The 16,837-nt window shown below is 43.3% G+C and overlaps 1 pseudogene; it reads left to right on the top strand.

Moving 5' to 3' along the window:
• Positions 1–330: 330 nt before the first annotated feature.
• LOC133099854 (tyrosine-protein phosphatase non-receptor type 2-like) lies at positions 331–16,354 on the top strand (annotated as a pseudogene).
• Positions 16,355–16,837: the final 483 nt, after the last annotated feature.

Genomic DNA, 16,837 nt, shown 5'->3' with positions numbered 1-16,837 from the left:
GGAATAAAATTGCTTCCACTCAGCGCTCAATCTTTAGTCTCTTGGTTTTCATTTTTATTTTTGTAACAGCACTTAGTTTGAAAACACTATTTGATTCTAAATGATGCACCCTTCTATGATTGCCATTTTAGCATTGGCTGCTGTCCTAGATTATCTGAGTTCCTCCAGGATGGGGACCATGTCTTGCTGCTATTGTGTCTCCATCATCCACCACCAGTGTCTGCACATGTGTACTGAGTGGGTGGATAAAGAATATGAATGAGATGGCCAAACCTGTCCTTGGCATTGAGTGCATCTTCCAGACTGGAGTGAGCTTTGTGCCCCTTTTCCATGGCCCCTGAGGATGTAGGGGCTGAATTCACCCAGAAGCAGTCCCAGAAAATGAGTGGCCTGGGCTTGCGATGTCTCAGTGACTTGGTAAAGACTACCTTTGGCTTATGTGGGGGGTTTGGCCACCACTGCCAGGAAACCAAACTGTTAATTACCCAAATGAGATCCTCCTGGGAAAAAAATCAATATTTATTAGCAGTTGTTAGAAAAAAGCTGATGACATGCTTTTCTCATCTCTCCTGATGGTAAAAGCAGAAGCTTTAGAGACAGAAACTGAATGAGTGAGGGAAGGATTGAAGGGATGCCAGAATGAAGCAAGAAGGAAGGAGAGTCATTCATCCACACACATGTAATTCACATGTCTGGTCGTTTCTTCTAGCTTAGACTGGATCCCATGACTCAGCTTTGCCAGCATTTGTATAACTCATAAAACACCAGGACCCACTCAGTCCTGCATTATTTCATTATATCGCTCATATTAGTCATGGTTTGGGCAGAACAGAAGTCACTCTAGGTATTTCAAGTAGAAAGAGGTTTAATACAGGGAATTAGAGATTTCCACGGCCATTGGAATGTGGAGATTTCCATTTTCAGGAAATCCTGAAGTGCAGAGGTCTCAGCTGCTACCCCAAGGGGAGGAATTCCCAGGGCACTGCCCAGAAGGGCTGGGAGCTGTGATTGGTGATTCAACAGCTTGTGGTACCAAAAATGGTGGTTCTCAGGGTGATACCCGCAAACATCTGCCAAATGCCCACGTGCCTGCAATCAGCTGCCCCTGGGACATAATGACTTCTCGTCCTCAGTCTTCCAAAGCCCCTCTAGAGCCTCTCTTTGGCAGAACGGACCCAGAGCCAAGAACTGAAAGGGACTCTGGGAAAAGCAGTTCCAGGATTTTCCCCTGAGTGGATGGGGTGAGGATGCGGCTGAGCTGATCACAGACTCTCTCTCTCTACATAGAGCCCTCATGGACTTGTACTCACTCACTCATTCATTCAATGAATGGTTAATGAGGACCTGCTATACACCAGAGTCTGCACTTGTACTAGTCAAATTCCTCTAAGACTTAGAGCACAAGTCTGTATCTTCTAATTTTTTTCTATCTTCCACAATGTAGCACAATTCTGGGCACATAAGCAGATGTACATGAATTGCTTGTTAACTGACCTTAAACATGGCTAGCCTGGAATTTCCAACAGAAGTGAGAAATATCATTTACATATGTCTATATAGAGAGATAGATATTTACGGATATATGCTGTGTATACCTTAGTATTATAAAGGCACAACATGCTGATTAAAGACAATTTGAAAAAACTACATAACTAAAATTTTAAAAATTACTTTGAGCTCATTTTAATTTAGCAAAATCCTTACCAAAATAATCATTTGCCAACATTTTTAGTTTGCCTTTTCAGTTATTGTTTTCTGCTTTTTTCTTTTAGATAGTATTAATATATTATTATTACTTTATATCTTTTTTCTTAGTATTTTTTTTTAAGTGTTTGTTTATTTATTTATTTATGGCTGTGTTGGGTCTTTGTTTCTGTGTGAGGGCTTTCTCTAGTTGTGGCAAGCGGGGGCCACTCCTCATCGCGATGCGCGGGCCTCTCACTATCGCGGCCTCTCTTGTTACGGAGCACAGGCTCCAGACGCGCAGGCTCAGTAATTGTGGCTCACGGGCCCAGCTGCTCCGTGGCATGTGGGATCCTCCCAGACCAGGGCTCGAACCCGTGTCTCCTGCATTGGCAGGCAGATTCTCAACCACTGCGCCACCAGGGAAGCCCTAAGGTATTTTAATATTACTATATTTGTAAAATCTTAATAGCTGAGGAACAGAAAGTTGAGTAAATTCATTATTGTTTGTTTAATCATTCTGCTAATGTCAGAAGTTTAGATTGTTTCCAGTACCAGGTATTGTGTAAGCCTTTGTTTTCCTTTGATTGGTAGGTTGGATCCTGGTGAGTCTGGGTTTGCATCCTGTCCTTCCTCCCTCTCCCAGCCCTTGATATATGAGCAAGAGGGCTACAGGGTGTTCTCGGCCCAGGGCTATTAGTACACTGTGTTAGTAGAACTCCCAGTTTGTTGTCCAGAATGAGCATCGTTGGCCCCCAGGGACCCTTGCTTTAGTGCAGAGAAAGGAATCCACGCCTGGGTGGCAAAGAGGAAAGCTGGCTTCCAGTCCTCGCTGTGAGTTCACTGCTGTGTGACACTGGGCTTGTGTCCTCACCTCTCTGATCCCCCAATTTCCTCTCATTTGAGAGAATGACCGGTTAGTCTATGGACTTCACTAGCTCTGCTGCTCTTTAGATTTATCTCATCTCTGAACTGCCTTGGTATGAAGAATCCTCTGGCAACTCTCCTTCCATTCTGATTGGTTAGGCCTTTTCTTGGGGGTATTTGGTGGCTCAGTTCAGGGGTTGAGATCCCCTCCCCCACCTCCCTGCCTTTGCCCACATGGTTTCTTTCCTCCACCTGCATTGCCTTTCTTCCCAACTCAGAGATGATGCTTGAGCAGTGCCCAGCTCAGGGTGCCCGCTTTGTTTTCGTTTCTTCTACTCAGTACAAAACACAGCTCAGATACCCCCTTCCCTGATGAAGTCTCTCTAACTGGGCCGCCGCAGCTCCGTGTCCTGGCCCCCATGGTAGCCCTTATCGTGCCGTTTGATGCTACTGCCCTTGCCCGCACTGACTGTGAGGTCCCTGAGGCACACACCAAGCCTCACTGCTCTGTGGCAAGGTGCCTGGCACCAAGTGGGTGTTCGTGACTGTGTGGAATAAGAGAATAAAAGTGCACCACCTCTAGGGCTTCCCTGGTGGCGCAGTGGTTAAGAATCCACCTGCCAATGCAGGGGACACGGGTTTGAGCCCTGGTGTGGGAAGATCCCACATGCCGCGGAGCAACTATGCCCACGAGCCACAACTACTGAGCCTGTGTGCTGCAACTACTGAAGCTTGCGTGCCTAGAGCCTGTGTTCTACAACAAGAGAAGCCATCACAATGAGAAGCCCGCGCACCGCAACAAAGAGTAGTCCCCGCTCACCCCAACTAGAGAAAGCCTGCGCGCAGCAACGAAGACCCAGTGCAGCCAAAAATAAATACAAATAAATAAATAAATTTATTTTAAAAAATAGCGCACTACCCCAAGTAAGCTGACTTTACGCTGATGATCTGGAGCTGGCAGAATAAACACAAACCGCCCTCCTCAACTGCAAAACAGGAAAGCAACTTGGGGAGGTTTCCTCTGTTTCCCTTGTTGGTGCAGGATGCACGTTTTTAGGGCTGAGCGGGTCCAAGCTGAAGGGCTTTACCTCATCAGCATATCCGTTTCCAGCATCCCTTTAAATGCTAGTTAGAGTCTCTCCCCAGGGATATCTGGCAGATTCCACTTCACTCTGAATAATTTTCAGCCTCTTTATGCAGAGAGGTGGGTGTGGAATGAGGGCGTTACCCGGCTGCCTCTGAAGTCCTGGGTCTGCGCTCAAAGTTGTCTCATTTCCATTCCCTCCACCTCCCGCCTTCCCAGCTCCTGGTGCCCCTCCCTGTGCGGACACAGAGGCAGAAATAATACTGAGTAGCCCTCGCTCATTTAATCTCCACCACCACCTTTCCAGGTAGGTTTTACAGCCCCATTTTCACAGCTGAGGAAGCTGAGACCCAGAGAACTTTGTTAACCTGCCCGAGTCACAGAGGCTAAGTGGCCGAGGTGCGATTCAAACTTGGGTCCAAATTGAGGGCTTCTCAGGGGCAGCTTCTGTGCTAAAGAATCTTTACACGTATGAACCCATTTACTTCCTAGGAACCCTCAGGAAACCCCAGGAGACAGCTGGATTAGCCCCATTTTGCAGTAATATATAGAAACTGGGGCACAAGAGGGAAAGCAAAGCAGCTGTCCAAGGTCACAGGGCTACTAACCGGCTCGCCCTCATCGTGTCTGACTCAGGACTAGGTCTCTGTCTGTTTCTCTCCCTCCTCTGCCTGGTGTCTTCACTCAGCCAAAGGCAACAGCTGCATTCAGGTGGCTGGGCAGTGCAGCTCAATGAGTATTTGGCCCAGTAGGAATGATGTGGGACAGTATGCAGCTGGTCACCAGGCCCCGCCACGGGGGCTCTGTGGACTCGGAATCTTGCAAGCTGGAAATCTCTGTGGATGAGCCCGGTGGGTCTGCTCCGAGGGACAGGACACCCCCTCTCCCTGAGTAGTTCTAGAAGCTCTAGTGGAACAGACATTTCCTGCGTGGCTGTATCTCCACCATCCTGGTGCTTGGGAGGAAGGCCATTTAGATTACTCTCCTGGATCCCAGCAGTGACTCCTAACCAGGCTCCCAGAACCTCTCTCGCCTCCCTCCAGCCCATTCAGCGCACAATAGCCAGAATAATCATTAAAAAAAATACAGGGCTTCCCTGGTGGTGCAGTGGTTAAGAATCCGCCTGCCAATGCAGGGGACACGGGTTCGAGCCCTGGTCTGGGAAGATCCCACATGCTGTGGAGCAACTAAGCCCGTGCGCCACAACTACTGAGCCTGCGCTCTATAGCCCACGAGCCACAACTGCTGAGCCCCTGTGCCACAACTACTGAAGCTGGCATGCCTAGAGCCCGTGCTCTGCAACAAGAGAAGCCACCCAATGAGAAGCCGCACACCACAACGAAGAGTAGCCCCCACTCGCCGCAACTAGAGAAAAGCCCACGCGCAGCCACGAAGACCCAACGCAGCCAAAAATAAATAAATAAAATAAATAAATTTATATAAAAAAAAAATACAAAGCTGAGGATGCCACTCACTCCCCGGAAACGCTTTCATGGTTTCCCATTGCTCTTAAGAAAATAGCCAAAATCCTTGCCTTGACCATCGCACGGGAGCCCCTGTCTCCCTCACTACACTTCAGCCACCTTGATGTTTCGGTTTCTCGGTTTGCTCTTTTCCACCTTGGGCTGTTTTGCTCCTCTTAGTCCTTTATTTTAAAATATTCTCTATGCTATGCCAGGCCAACCTCTCATCTTTTAAATCTTGTCTTTAGTGTCTGTTCCTCAGAGAACCACCACTAACACCTGCAGAGCTCTACCATCTCCTCTGGTAGCTCTTCCCTTTCATGATATTTACCATCACGTATCATCAATTCTTTATTTAGTGTAGGCAGCGTTTCAGTGTTGATCCCTCACTGATATGTAAGCTCCCTTGTGGGCCAGGGGCTTCCTGTCCCGGACTCCAGTACCTGATGCCATGCAATATGTACGTAGTAGACCTGTGACAGATATTTCCTGAATAAAGGATGTTAAGGAGTGAGCTATTCTTACCTTGGAAGCTATTTCCTGCAGACGCCTGAATTTTCCAAGCCCGATTTTTGCAGAAGCTCTTCTTGGAAACCTCTTCCAAATGAAGTTGTCCTTACACTCTGAACATCAACGGCTATGGGGAACACACAGCTGCAAAGAATTTCTGCTGGTAATTAAACTACAGCGAATGAAATAGGTGACACGTTGATCTTTCCCCCTGCTCACATATCTGGGTCTGTGTGTTGCATACTAATTTCTGGTCTAAATCAATTAAAGTCCTTTGGAAAAAAAGGACTGTCCTTTAGAACAGAAGTAAGAGAAATGTTTGGAGAATTGCGGAAGACAGCTGGGCTCTTGAAGAGAGACTGGAAGGGGCAGAAGGGAGGAAACTTTCAGGTCCCGCAGCTCTGCTTTCACCGGATGAGTGAGATCTGGGTTTTGAGACCTTAATCAACCTGGATTGTGGAAATGTACCTCACTGTGAATCGTCTCAGTCCTTAGGAGAGGCAAATAACAAGAAAACAACTGGATCTTAGGGATTTAGTCTAAACAATCAGCATCTCTGAGCTGCCCCGTGACTAATATGGCTTTAGGGCAGCTTTCTTCTTCTCCAGCTACAGTACCAGGTGGGGAGAACTGATGTTGGTAATGAGGGTCTGGAGGCCTCATAGCATCCTCAGACACCTGGAGATGGCTTGACTGCTTTCAGACTGCTCTTACTTACTGAGGCAGGAAAGTAAAATCTACATTAAGATTCATAAAAATTTTACATTTTCTCTTGCTAATTGCTGTCTCAGTCATTCAAGAAATCTGTGTTCAGTTTATATAAAGGGGACCCAGACACAGTGTCTGTCCTTGAGGTCTGTGTGTGGGAAAGAAAGTAGCAAGTGCTCTAGACGAGGCATAATTATTGGTTTGGAGGTGCTATAATAAAACATACACCACCTGCTGCTGTATATGTGCATCTCTTGTGGTAGCGGGGCTTTATTGGGTTGTATCCTGATAAAAGTAGTCAATTTAATCTATAGAAAAAAATTCTGCATGTGAAGTGAGAGCTCTCTGAAAATATTCTCACTGTCGATCACCAGTGGAAGAGGCAGGGTTCTCAGACAGGAAAGTGAACCTTGGAAAGCATTAGGTAGGAGGGATGGAGAACTCCTGTTTTTCTCAGGGCCTCTCTTGGTTCTACTTTTAAGGCCTTAAGATGTCTAGACTCACCTGTGGTAACTTACCATGTGTCAGGTATTGGGCTAAATTTCTTTATATAGGAATCCCAGCCCTAAAATGGAAGGAGTGATTATCTCCAGTTTTACAGAAGGGGAGACTGAGACTCTGAGAGAGTAAGAGTTTTATAACTAGTAAAGGAGATGGTCTTGGGCTTCAATACAAGGTCTGTGTGAACATACAGCTTGCAGTTTTACCCATGGAGCTATGATGCATTCTGGATGGTGAGTTTGAAGCAGTGATGTGTTGATAACTGTTTAACAACTAGCTCTGAAAAATAGATAAACAATGCCCTGATTTTTGCTGATTTCTGTGGTGTAAATACTCCCACCATGGCCGATTTCAAGCTACCAAAATGAAGGCACTCACTGAACAGGGAGGTGGGAAGAGATACGCATAGCTGAGCCGACTCCGGCACACCTCTGAAGTCACCCACGCTATAGAAACAAGCTAGAAGCTTCCACAGGGTGAAGCCTACAAGCTCCAGAGAAGAAAGCCTATTACTGAGCTGAGTGAAGCCTTGAGAGCTAGTTTATTCACATACATATTGCTCTCTTTCTTCTTTTGTTTTCCAGAAGATTTACTGAAGCCCTGAAAGAATGCCTCTCCTTGCTCAGCTGTACCACAAAAAATTTAGGAAAGGGGGGAAGCCCCTCTCACCCACCCCACCAGTCTCCAGTGGTGGTGGCCGAAGATGCTTAGTGAGACATCACCAAGGGCACAGGGAACCTTGGGTAGTAGGGCTATAGCTGTTCCTCCTCTCAGGAAAATCTTCCATTGATTATTTCAGGGAGATGGCATATTTCCCCTAGAGAAGCTTTGAAATGTTCTCTGGGATAACTGAGGTCTAGCTCAGTTTTCCCTCATTGTCTGTGGCCACCTCTTGACCTTCAACCCCAAGGTCATCATCACCCTAGTTTTTCCTTTACTGTCAGCGTTCCCTTCAATGTGTGATTCTTGGACCACCCGTAGCCGAATCAACCTAGAGGGCTTGATGAAAATGCAGATTCCAGGCCCAGGGAGCTGCACGAAACATGCTCTCCAGTTGATCATTATGTTCAATATTCTAGAGTCAATTCTCTAAACTGTATTTTCTCAAATGTCTCCAGCAGAACTAGGGGTCATAGGATATTAACAAGCATTATGTAAAAAAAAGCAAGAAAGAGGCCTCAATGGCAGGGGTCTGCAAAGAGCTAAAAATCGAGTGGTGGCATCTTTCTGTACGGCCCTTGAGCTAAGAATGGCTTTTGAATTTTTAAAGTATCGTACAAAAAAAAAAATAAAGAAACTTGACTGTAGGAACACTTGGCACCTTTAATAACCTAATGTGCCCTGGGGCTCTTCGAGAGTGTGAATAGCATCTCTCAATCATGAGAACACAGAATTTCTCTTCTATTATTACTATGTTTTTTTTTTGTTTGTTTGTTTTTAAAGAGCTAAGGGTCTGGCTTTTTTTAAAAAAATTATTAGCACCTTTAATTATAATTTATTTATTTATTTATTTTTTGGGCTGTGTCTGGTCTTCGTTTCTGTGCGAGGGCTTCCTCTAGTTGCGGCAAGCGGGGGCCACTCTTCATCGTGGTGCGCGGGCCTCTCACTATCGTGGCCTCTCTTGTTGCGGAGCACAGGCTCCAGACGCGCAGGCTCAGTAGTTGTGGCGCATGGGCCTAGCTGCTCCGCAGCATGCGGGATCTTCCCAGACCAGGGCTCGAACCCGTGTCCCCTGCATTGGCAGGCAGATTCTCAACCACTGCGCAACCAGGGAAGCCTTATTACTATGTTTTTTTTTTTTTTTTTTTTAAACTATTTGTCTTTTTTTTTTTTTTTTAATTTTTATTTATTTATTTATTTATTTATGGCTGTGTTGGGTCTTCGTTTCTGTGCGAGGGCTTTCTCTAGCTGTGGCAAGTGGGGGCCACTCTTCATCGCGGTGCGCGGGCCCCTCACTATCGCGGCCTCTCCCGTTGCGGAGCACAGGCTCCAGACGCGCAGGCTCAGCAACCGTGGCTCACGGACCTAGCTGCTCCGCGGCATGCGGGATCTTCCCAGACCAGGGCTCGAACCCGTGTCCCCCGAATTAGCGGGCAGATTCTCAACCACTGCGCCACCAGGGAAGCCCTTACTATGTTTTTATAGAGCATATTATGGAACCAGTGTTCTGTAGAATACACTCTGAGAAACACTGTTCTAAACAAATTAATTCCAATCCAAACTTGGCAATCAGTTTCCCTTGAATCTTTCATTGTGATATTTTCTTTTATCTTGGTCAGGGATGCGATTCTTTCTCCTGACTCCGTGGATTCAGTCCATTCTTCCAGGCTTTCTGGTCAAGTTTTCTCTTTTCCATCCTCTACCTACCATTGCCTACATCAGTCACAATCTTTTCTTTTCCAAACTCTTAGAGCACGTAGTGTTTGTTCAGTAAAACCAAGACTTTCTGAAGCTCCAAGGAAACGAAGGGTTCCAGAAAACAATAGTATTTTCTGGCTATCTGAGGGGTTACCATTTTTGGCATGAAAACATTATTTAAGCTAATTCTTTTGGACAGCAAACCATACTGAATAATTCTTTAATTGAACATAATTTAACTTTATTTTCATGACATGGTGCAGAGGGAAGATCATTTGATGGAAAGATGAGAAAAGTTGTGTTTCCAGCTGAGTTCCACCACTAATGAGATGAGAGGCCTGAAAAGTCACTTTTCCTCTCTGGCCTCTGAGAAAATGGGGTTATTGGCTTAGATGTTCTTCAAGGTTCCTCCGAGGTCTAACATTCCATGATGTTCTGGTATTGCAGAGTTCCAGTAAAGGGAAAGGGATGAGGCAAGTGCACTCAAGTTTCTATTAGATTTATATGTGATGATTTCTTACTAGCCACACAAATCAGTTACTATTGCTAAATCATGTTTACCATACAGATTTTAAAAAACATTCTAATTGATACTTAATTCTTGGTGAGCAAAATTCAAATTTTTGCACAGCAACAGATTAGAAGTCAAAGATTTTCTTAATACTATTAAGTAGATTTTCTTCTTCATGAGTTGAGTCTGGCAAGGCTTTGATCATGGACCTTGACAGAATGTTGGTATTTTTATGCCTTTTAGAAAGCCCCAGCTGTCTGAGACACTCTGTCCCTGTGGTCTCACAAATCTGACTTGATCACTCTTAATTTATTTCTCAGATAAAGCTATTGAGTGTGGGAGAGTTGCTTTTTCCTTTACAGGAAGGTCACCAACTTCAATTTTGTGGATTTCTATTTATCAGTCGATGCCACTGGCATGCAAACTTTGGCTAGGCTGTCACTCTGCTTCCAAATCCTTCCATCATCTCTGACTTTCCAGTGAATTCCCATCAGAGACTGTCCTGACAGTTTTGTTTTCTCCTCAAGCTTCACCCCGTCCCATCCTTCTCAGCCCAGCAAGAGGCTGTACTTTTCTTCTCCATCTCAAAGCTCTTAAAGCACACAGTGATTTTCCTTTCCTCATTCATTCATTCATTCATTCATTCAAAATCTCTTGAATGTTCAATCAGTATGAATTGGGCATAGGCCTTCCCCCTTGAGGTAATTCCACTCTGGTGGGGGGTTAGAAGGAATAATAACACCGATAAATGTGTATCTTACAAGTCTTTGAACACCAGAGGAGAAGCATTTACTTTTCTTGAATGGAAGAATCAGGAAAGTTCCCCAGAGAAAGTGATCTGTGAGTCGTGTCTGAGAGGGCGAGTGAGAGTTCAATAGGAGACAATTGGGTGACCAGCACTCCAGGTGGAGGGAACAATGTGTACAAGACCATGAAGGCATGAGATAGCGTGACATGATCATAGACAGAGTGAGAGAGGGCCTAGAATGCAGGACATGTTGGGGCCGTGTTGGGAGAGGAGCTGGAAAAGCTGGTAGGGGCTCCATCATCTGGGGGGAAGAAGTGTCTTCCCTCATCTGTGCTCCTGGCACCACTCCCTTCTCCAGCATCTTGCTTCTGAATTCTCCTTTTCTTTGGTATCTTATCTTTCAGCTCACAGAGAGGTGCAAATCTTATCTTTCTTACAAACACACACAAACACACACACACACACACACACCCCCCCCAACTTCACCCCACTCTGCTTTAAGCTTGCATCTCATAGTCCTTGTACCTAGTTTCAAGTTCTTAAGAGAGCAGGTTGTCTCACTTTCTTCACTTCTTCACCTCTCATTCTCTCTACCTCATCGCAGTCTGGCTTGAGAAAAACTAAGAAGTGTGCTTGGGCACATCATCCAATCCTAAAGTTGTAAATCTAAAACCTATGAGTCAAATATTTTCCTTCACTCCACTGTGAATTTTAAGGAATGCCATTTTATTTTTTTCCTTATTTATTTGCAGCTACTGTAGGCTCAGTTCCTCTCTGAATGTGTTTTAATTTACTTAAAACAAGTCTATCCTCTTTCGCCTGCATAATTATGTAAAGCCAATGGCTCCTTTAATTCCAAGGCCATGGTGTTCCCCTGTTGATGCAAAGGCTGAAACAGGGATCCATCTTCTGGGGAGGGTGGCCGGGCCGTGGTAGGGCGGCCAGAGCGCGGCAGCCCGAGCATCCCCTCAGAGCTTCCTGGAAGGAGCTCGGAAATTCGCAGTGAGTCCCATAACTATCCACAGAGTGGTCAAGTTTCCAGAAAACAGAAATCGACACATATACAGAGATGTAAGCCCATATGATCACAGTCGTGTTAAACTGCAAAATGCTGAAAATGATTCATTAATGCCAGCTTAGTTGACATAGAAGAGGGGCAGAGGAGTTACATCTTAACAGAGTATCCACTTCCTAATACAGGTTGTCATTTCTGGCTCGTGGTTTGGCAGCAAAAGACCAAAGCACTTGTCATACTAAACCGAATTGTGGAGAAAGAATCAGTTAAATGTGCACAGTACTGGCCAACAAAAGGCGAAGGAGAGATGCTACTTGAGGAAATGGGACTCAGTGTGAAGTTCCTGTCAGAAGACATGAAGTCTTATTACACAGTCCATCTGCTGCAGTTAGGAACTACCAATAGTGGTGAAGCCAGAACAGTATCTCAGAAGCAAGAAGAACTGCAATCCTGCAGACTGTGGAACAAAAGCCACATTCACAAAAAGATAGACAAGATGAAAAGGCAGAGGGCTATGTATCAGATGAAGGAACAAGATAAAACCCCAGAAAAACAACTAAATGAAGTGGAGATAGGCAACCTTCCAGAAAGAGAATTCAGAATAATGATAGTGAAGATGATCCAGGACCTCGGAAAAAGAATGGAGGCAAAGATTGAGAAGATGCAAGAAATGATTAACAAAGACCTAGAAGAATTAAAGAACAAACAAACAGAGATGAACAATATAATAACTGAAATGAAAACTACACTAGAAGGAATCAATAGCAGAATAACTGAGGCAGAAGAACGGATAAGTGACCTGGAAGACAGAATGGTGGAATTCACTGCTGCAGAACAGAATAAAGAGAAAAGAATGAAAAGAAATGAAGACAGCCTAAGAGACCTCTGGGACAACATTAAACACAACAACATTTGCATTATAGGGGTCCCAGGAGGAGAAGAGAGAGAGAAAGGACCCGAGAAAATATTTGAAGAGATTATACTCAAAAACTTTCCTAACATGGGAAAGGAAACAGCCACCCAATTCCAGGAAGTGCAGAGAGTCCCATACAGGAAAAACTCAAGGAGAAACACGCCGAGACACATAGTAATCAAGTTGGCAAAAATTAAAGACAAAGAAAAATTATTGAAAGCAGCAAGGAAAAAACGACAAATAACATACAAGGGAACTCCCAAGGTTAACAGCTCCCAAGGTTAACAGCTGCTTTCTCAGCAGAAACTCTACAAGCCAGAAGGGAGTGGCATGATATACTTAAAGTGATGAAAGGGAAGAACCTACAACCAAGATTACTCTACCCAGCAAGGATCTCATTCAGATTCGATGGAGAAATCAAAAGCTTTACAGACAAGCAAAAGCTAAGAGAATTCAGCACCACCAAACCAGCTCTACAACAAATGCTAAAGGAACTTCTCTAAGTGGGAAACACAAGAGAAGAAAAGGATCTACAGAAACAAACCCAAAACAATTAAGAAAATGGTAACAGGAACATACATATCGATAATTACCTTAAACATGAATGGATTAAATGCTCCAACCAAAAGACACAGGCTTGCTGAATGGATACAAAAACAAGACCCATATATATGCTGTCTACAAGAGACCCACTTTAGACCTAGGGACATATACAGATGGAAAGTGAGGGGATGGAAAAAGATATTCCATGCAAATGGAAATCAAAAGAAAGCTGGAGTAGCAATACTCATATCAGATAAAATAGACTTTAAAATAAAGACTGTTACAAGAGACAAGGAAGGATACTACATAATGATCAAGGGATCAATCCAAGAAGAAGATATAACAATTATAAATATATATGCACCCAACATAGGAGCACCTCAATACATAAGGCAACTGCTAACAGCTATAAAAGAGGAAATCGACAGTAACACAAAAATAGTGGGGGACTTTAACACCTCACTTACACCAAAGGACAGATCATCCAAAATGAAAATAAATAAGGAAACAGAAGCTTTAAAGGACACAATAGACCAGATAGATTTAATTGATATTTATAGGACATTCCATCCAAAAACAGCAGATTACACTTTCTTCTCAAGTGCGCATGAAACATTCTCCAGGATAGATCACATCTTGGGTCACAACTCAAGCTTCAATAAATTTAAGAAAATTGAAATCATATCAAGCATCTTTTCTGACCACAACACTATGAGATTAGAAATGAATTACAGGGAAAAAAACGTGAAAAACACAAACACATGGAGGCTAAAAAATACATTACTAAATAACCAAGAGATCACTGAAGAAATCAAAGAGGAAATCAAAAAATACCTAGAGACAAATGACAATGAAATCACGATGATCCAAAACCTATGGGATGCAGCAAAAGCATTTCTAAGAGGGAAGTTTATAGCTATACAAGCTTACTTCAGGAAACAAGAAAAGTCTCAAATAAACAATCTAACCTTACACCTAAAGGAACTAGAGAAAGAAGAACAAAACCCAAAATTAGCAGAAGGAAGGAAATCATAAAGATCAGAGCAGAAATAAATGAAATAGAAACAAAGAAAGCAATAGCAAAGATCAATAAAACTAAAAGCTGGTTCTTTGAGAAGATAAACAAAATTGATAAACCATTAGCCAGACTCATCAAGAAAAAGAGGGAGAGGACTCAAATCAATAAAATTAAAAATGAAAAAGGAGAAGTTACAACAGACACTGCAGAAATACAAAGCATCATAAGAGACTACTACAAGCAACTCTAGGCCAATAAAATGGACAACCTGGAAGAAATGGACAAATTCTTAGAAAGTTATAACCTTCCAAGACTGAACCACGAAGAAATAGAAAATATGAACAGACCAATCACAAATAATGAAATTGAAACTGTGATTAAAAATCTTCCAACAAACAAAAGTCCAGGACCAGATGGCTTCACAGGTGAATTCTATCAAACATTTAGAGAAGAGCTAACACCCATTCTTCTCAAACTCTTCCAAAAAATTGCAGAGGAAGGAACACTCCCAAACTCATTCTATGAGGCCACCATCACCCTGATACCAAAACCAGACAAAGATATTACAAGAAAAGAAAATTACAGAATACCACTGATGAATATAGATGTAAAAATCCCCAACAAAATACTAACAAACAGAATCCAAAAACACATTAAAAGGATCATACACCATGATCAAGTGGGAGTTATCCCAGGGATGCAAGGATTCTTCAATATACACAAATCAATCAATGTGATACACCATATTAACAAATTGAAGAATAAAAACTTCAAAGTTTTTGCACAGCAAAGGAAACCATAAACAAGACGAAAAGACAACCCTCAGAATGGGAGAAGATATTTGCAAATGAATCAACAGACAAAGGATTAATCTCCAAAATATATAAACAGCTCATGCAGCTCAATATTAAAAAGACAAACAACCCATTCCAAAAATGGGCAGAAGACCTGAATAGACATTTCTCCAAAGAAGACATACAGATGGCCAAGAAGCACATGAAAAGCTGCTCAGCATCATTAATTATTAGAGAAATGCAAGTCAAAACTACAATGAGGTATCACCTCACCCCAGTTAGAATGGGCATCATCAGAAAATCTACAAACAACAAATGCTGGAGAGGGTGTGGAGAAAAGGGAACCCTCTTGCACTGTTGGTGGGAATGTAAATTGATACAGCCACTATGGAGAACAGTACGGAGGTTCCTTCAAAAACTAAAAATAGAATTACCATATGATCCAGCAATCCCACTACTGGGCATATACCCTGAGAAAACCATAATTCAAAAAGACACATGCACCCCAATGTTCAATGCAGCACTGTTTACAGTAGCCGGGTCATGGAAGCAACCTAAATGCCCATTGACAGATGAATGGTTAAAGAAGGTGTGGTACATATATACAATGGAATATTACTCAGCCATAAAAAGGAACGAAATTGGGACATTTGTAGAGATGTGGATGGATCTAGAGACTGTCATACAGAGTGAAGTAAGTCAGAAAGAGAAAAACAAATATCGTATATTAACGCACATATGTGGAACCTAAAGAAATGGTACAGATGAACCGGTTTGCAGGGCAGAAATTGAGACCCAGACATAGAGAACAAATGTATGGACACCAAGGTGGGAAAGCAGCGGGGGGTGGTGGTGATGGTGTGATGAATTGGGAGATTGGGATTGACATGTATACACTGATGTGTATAAAATTGATGACTAATAAGAACCTGCTGTATAAAAAAATAAATTAAAAAAAATAATAATAAATTACAGAACAGTATCTCACTTTCATTATACTACCTGGCCAGATTTCGGAGTCCCTGAATCACCAGCTTCATTTCTCAATTTGTTATTTAAAGTGCGAGAATCTGGCTCCTTGTATCCTGAACACGGGCCTGTGGTGATCCGCCGTAGTGCAGGCATCGGGCAGTCAGGCACCTTTTCTCTGGTGGACACTTGTCTTGTTCTGATGGAAAAAGGAGTCAATATTAACATTAAACAACTGTTACTGAGTATGAGAAAATGCTGAATGGGGCTGATTCAGACACCAGATCAACTCAGATTTTCATACATGACTATAATAGAAGGAGCAAAGTTTCTAAAGGGAGATTCAAGTGTACAGAAGCGGTGGAAAGAACTTTCTAACGAAGACGTTATGTCCTGTTTTTGATCAGTCACCATCCAAAATAATGAGTGAAAAATACAATGGCAACAGGATAGGTCTAGAAGAAGAAAAACTGACAGGTGACAGATATATAGGACTGTCCTCTAAAATGCAAGATACTCTGGAGGAAAACAGCGAGAGTGCTCTGCGCAAGCGCCCTCTGGGGGACGGGAAAGGGCACAGCTCAGAAGGTGTAGCGGATAAAGCAGAGGCTGAACGAGACCGAACGAGAAAAGGAAAAGGCGGTTTTATTGGCGACCTGTGCTCACTAAGATGGGGTTTGTGTCAGTCATTTTGGTCGGTGCTTTTGTTGGCTGGACACTTTTCTCAGCAACATGCCCTATAAATAATTATTTTGCCCCGCAAGTTTCGGCACTGGTAGCTGACAGTGTTGTGTGAATCACGGGGGTTTTCGTCTGTTAGCAAATTCCTGAGACCCCAGAAGGTGCGGTTGACTAGACACCCACAGAGAAGTGGGGTGTCCAGTCCCTCCAGCACCCCAGGGCGCTGCTCACACTGTACCCACTCCCTAAAATCAAGACTTGAAAACTTCTTAAGAACTGGTACATTTTCAGCTGTATTCATACATGTTAAGTGTAATATTTCACCTGACCAGACTGAGAAGTCCTTTATCACAAGGATTTGTTTTTGGAGGCTATCTGGATTTTAACCTGCACTTTATATAAGCAATAAATATTGTGGTTTTATCGACATTATTACTGAAAAGAAAATGACCTTTAAGTAATGCGTGTAAT

Source organism: Eubalaena glacialis, chromosome 10 (assembly GCF_028564815.1).
Source record: "Eubalaena glacialis isolate mEubGla1 chromosome 10, mEubGla1.1.hap2.+ XY, whole genome shotgun sequence".
NCBI classification, from domain to species: domain Eukaryota; kingdom Metazoa; phylum Chordata; class Mammalia; order Artiodactyla; family Balaenidae; genus Eubalaena; species Eubalaena glacialis.
The sequence above is the reverse complement of the archived record's forward strand: the minus strand, read 5'-3'. Positions and strand labels throughout refer to the sequence as shown.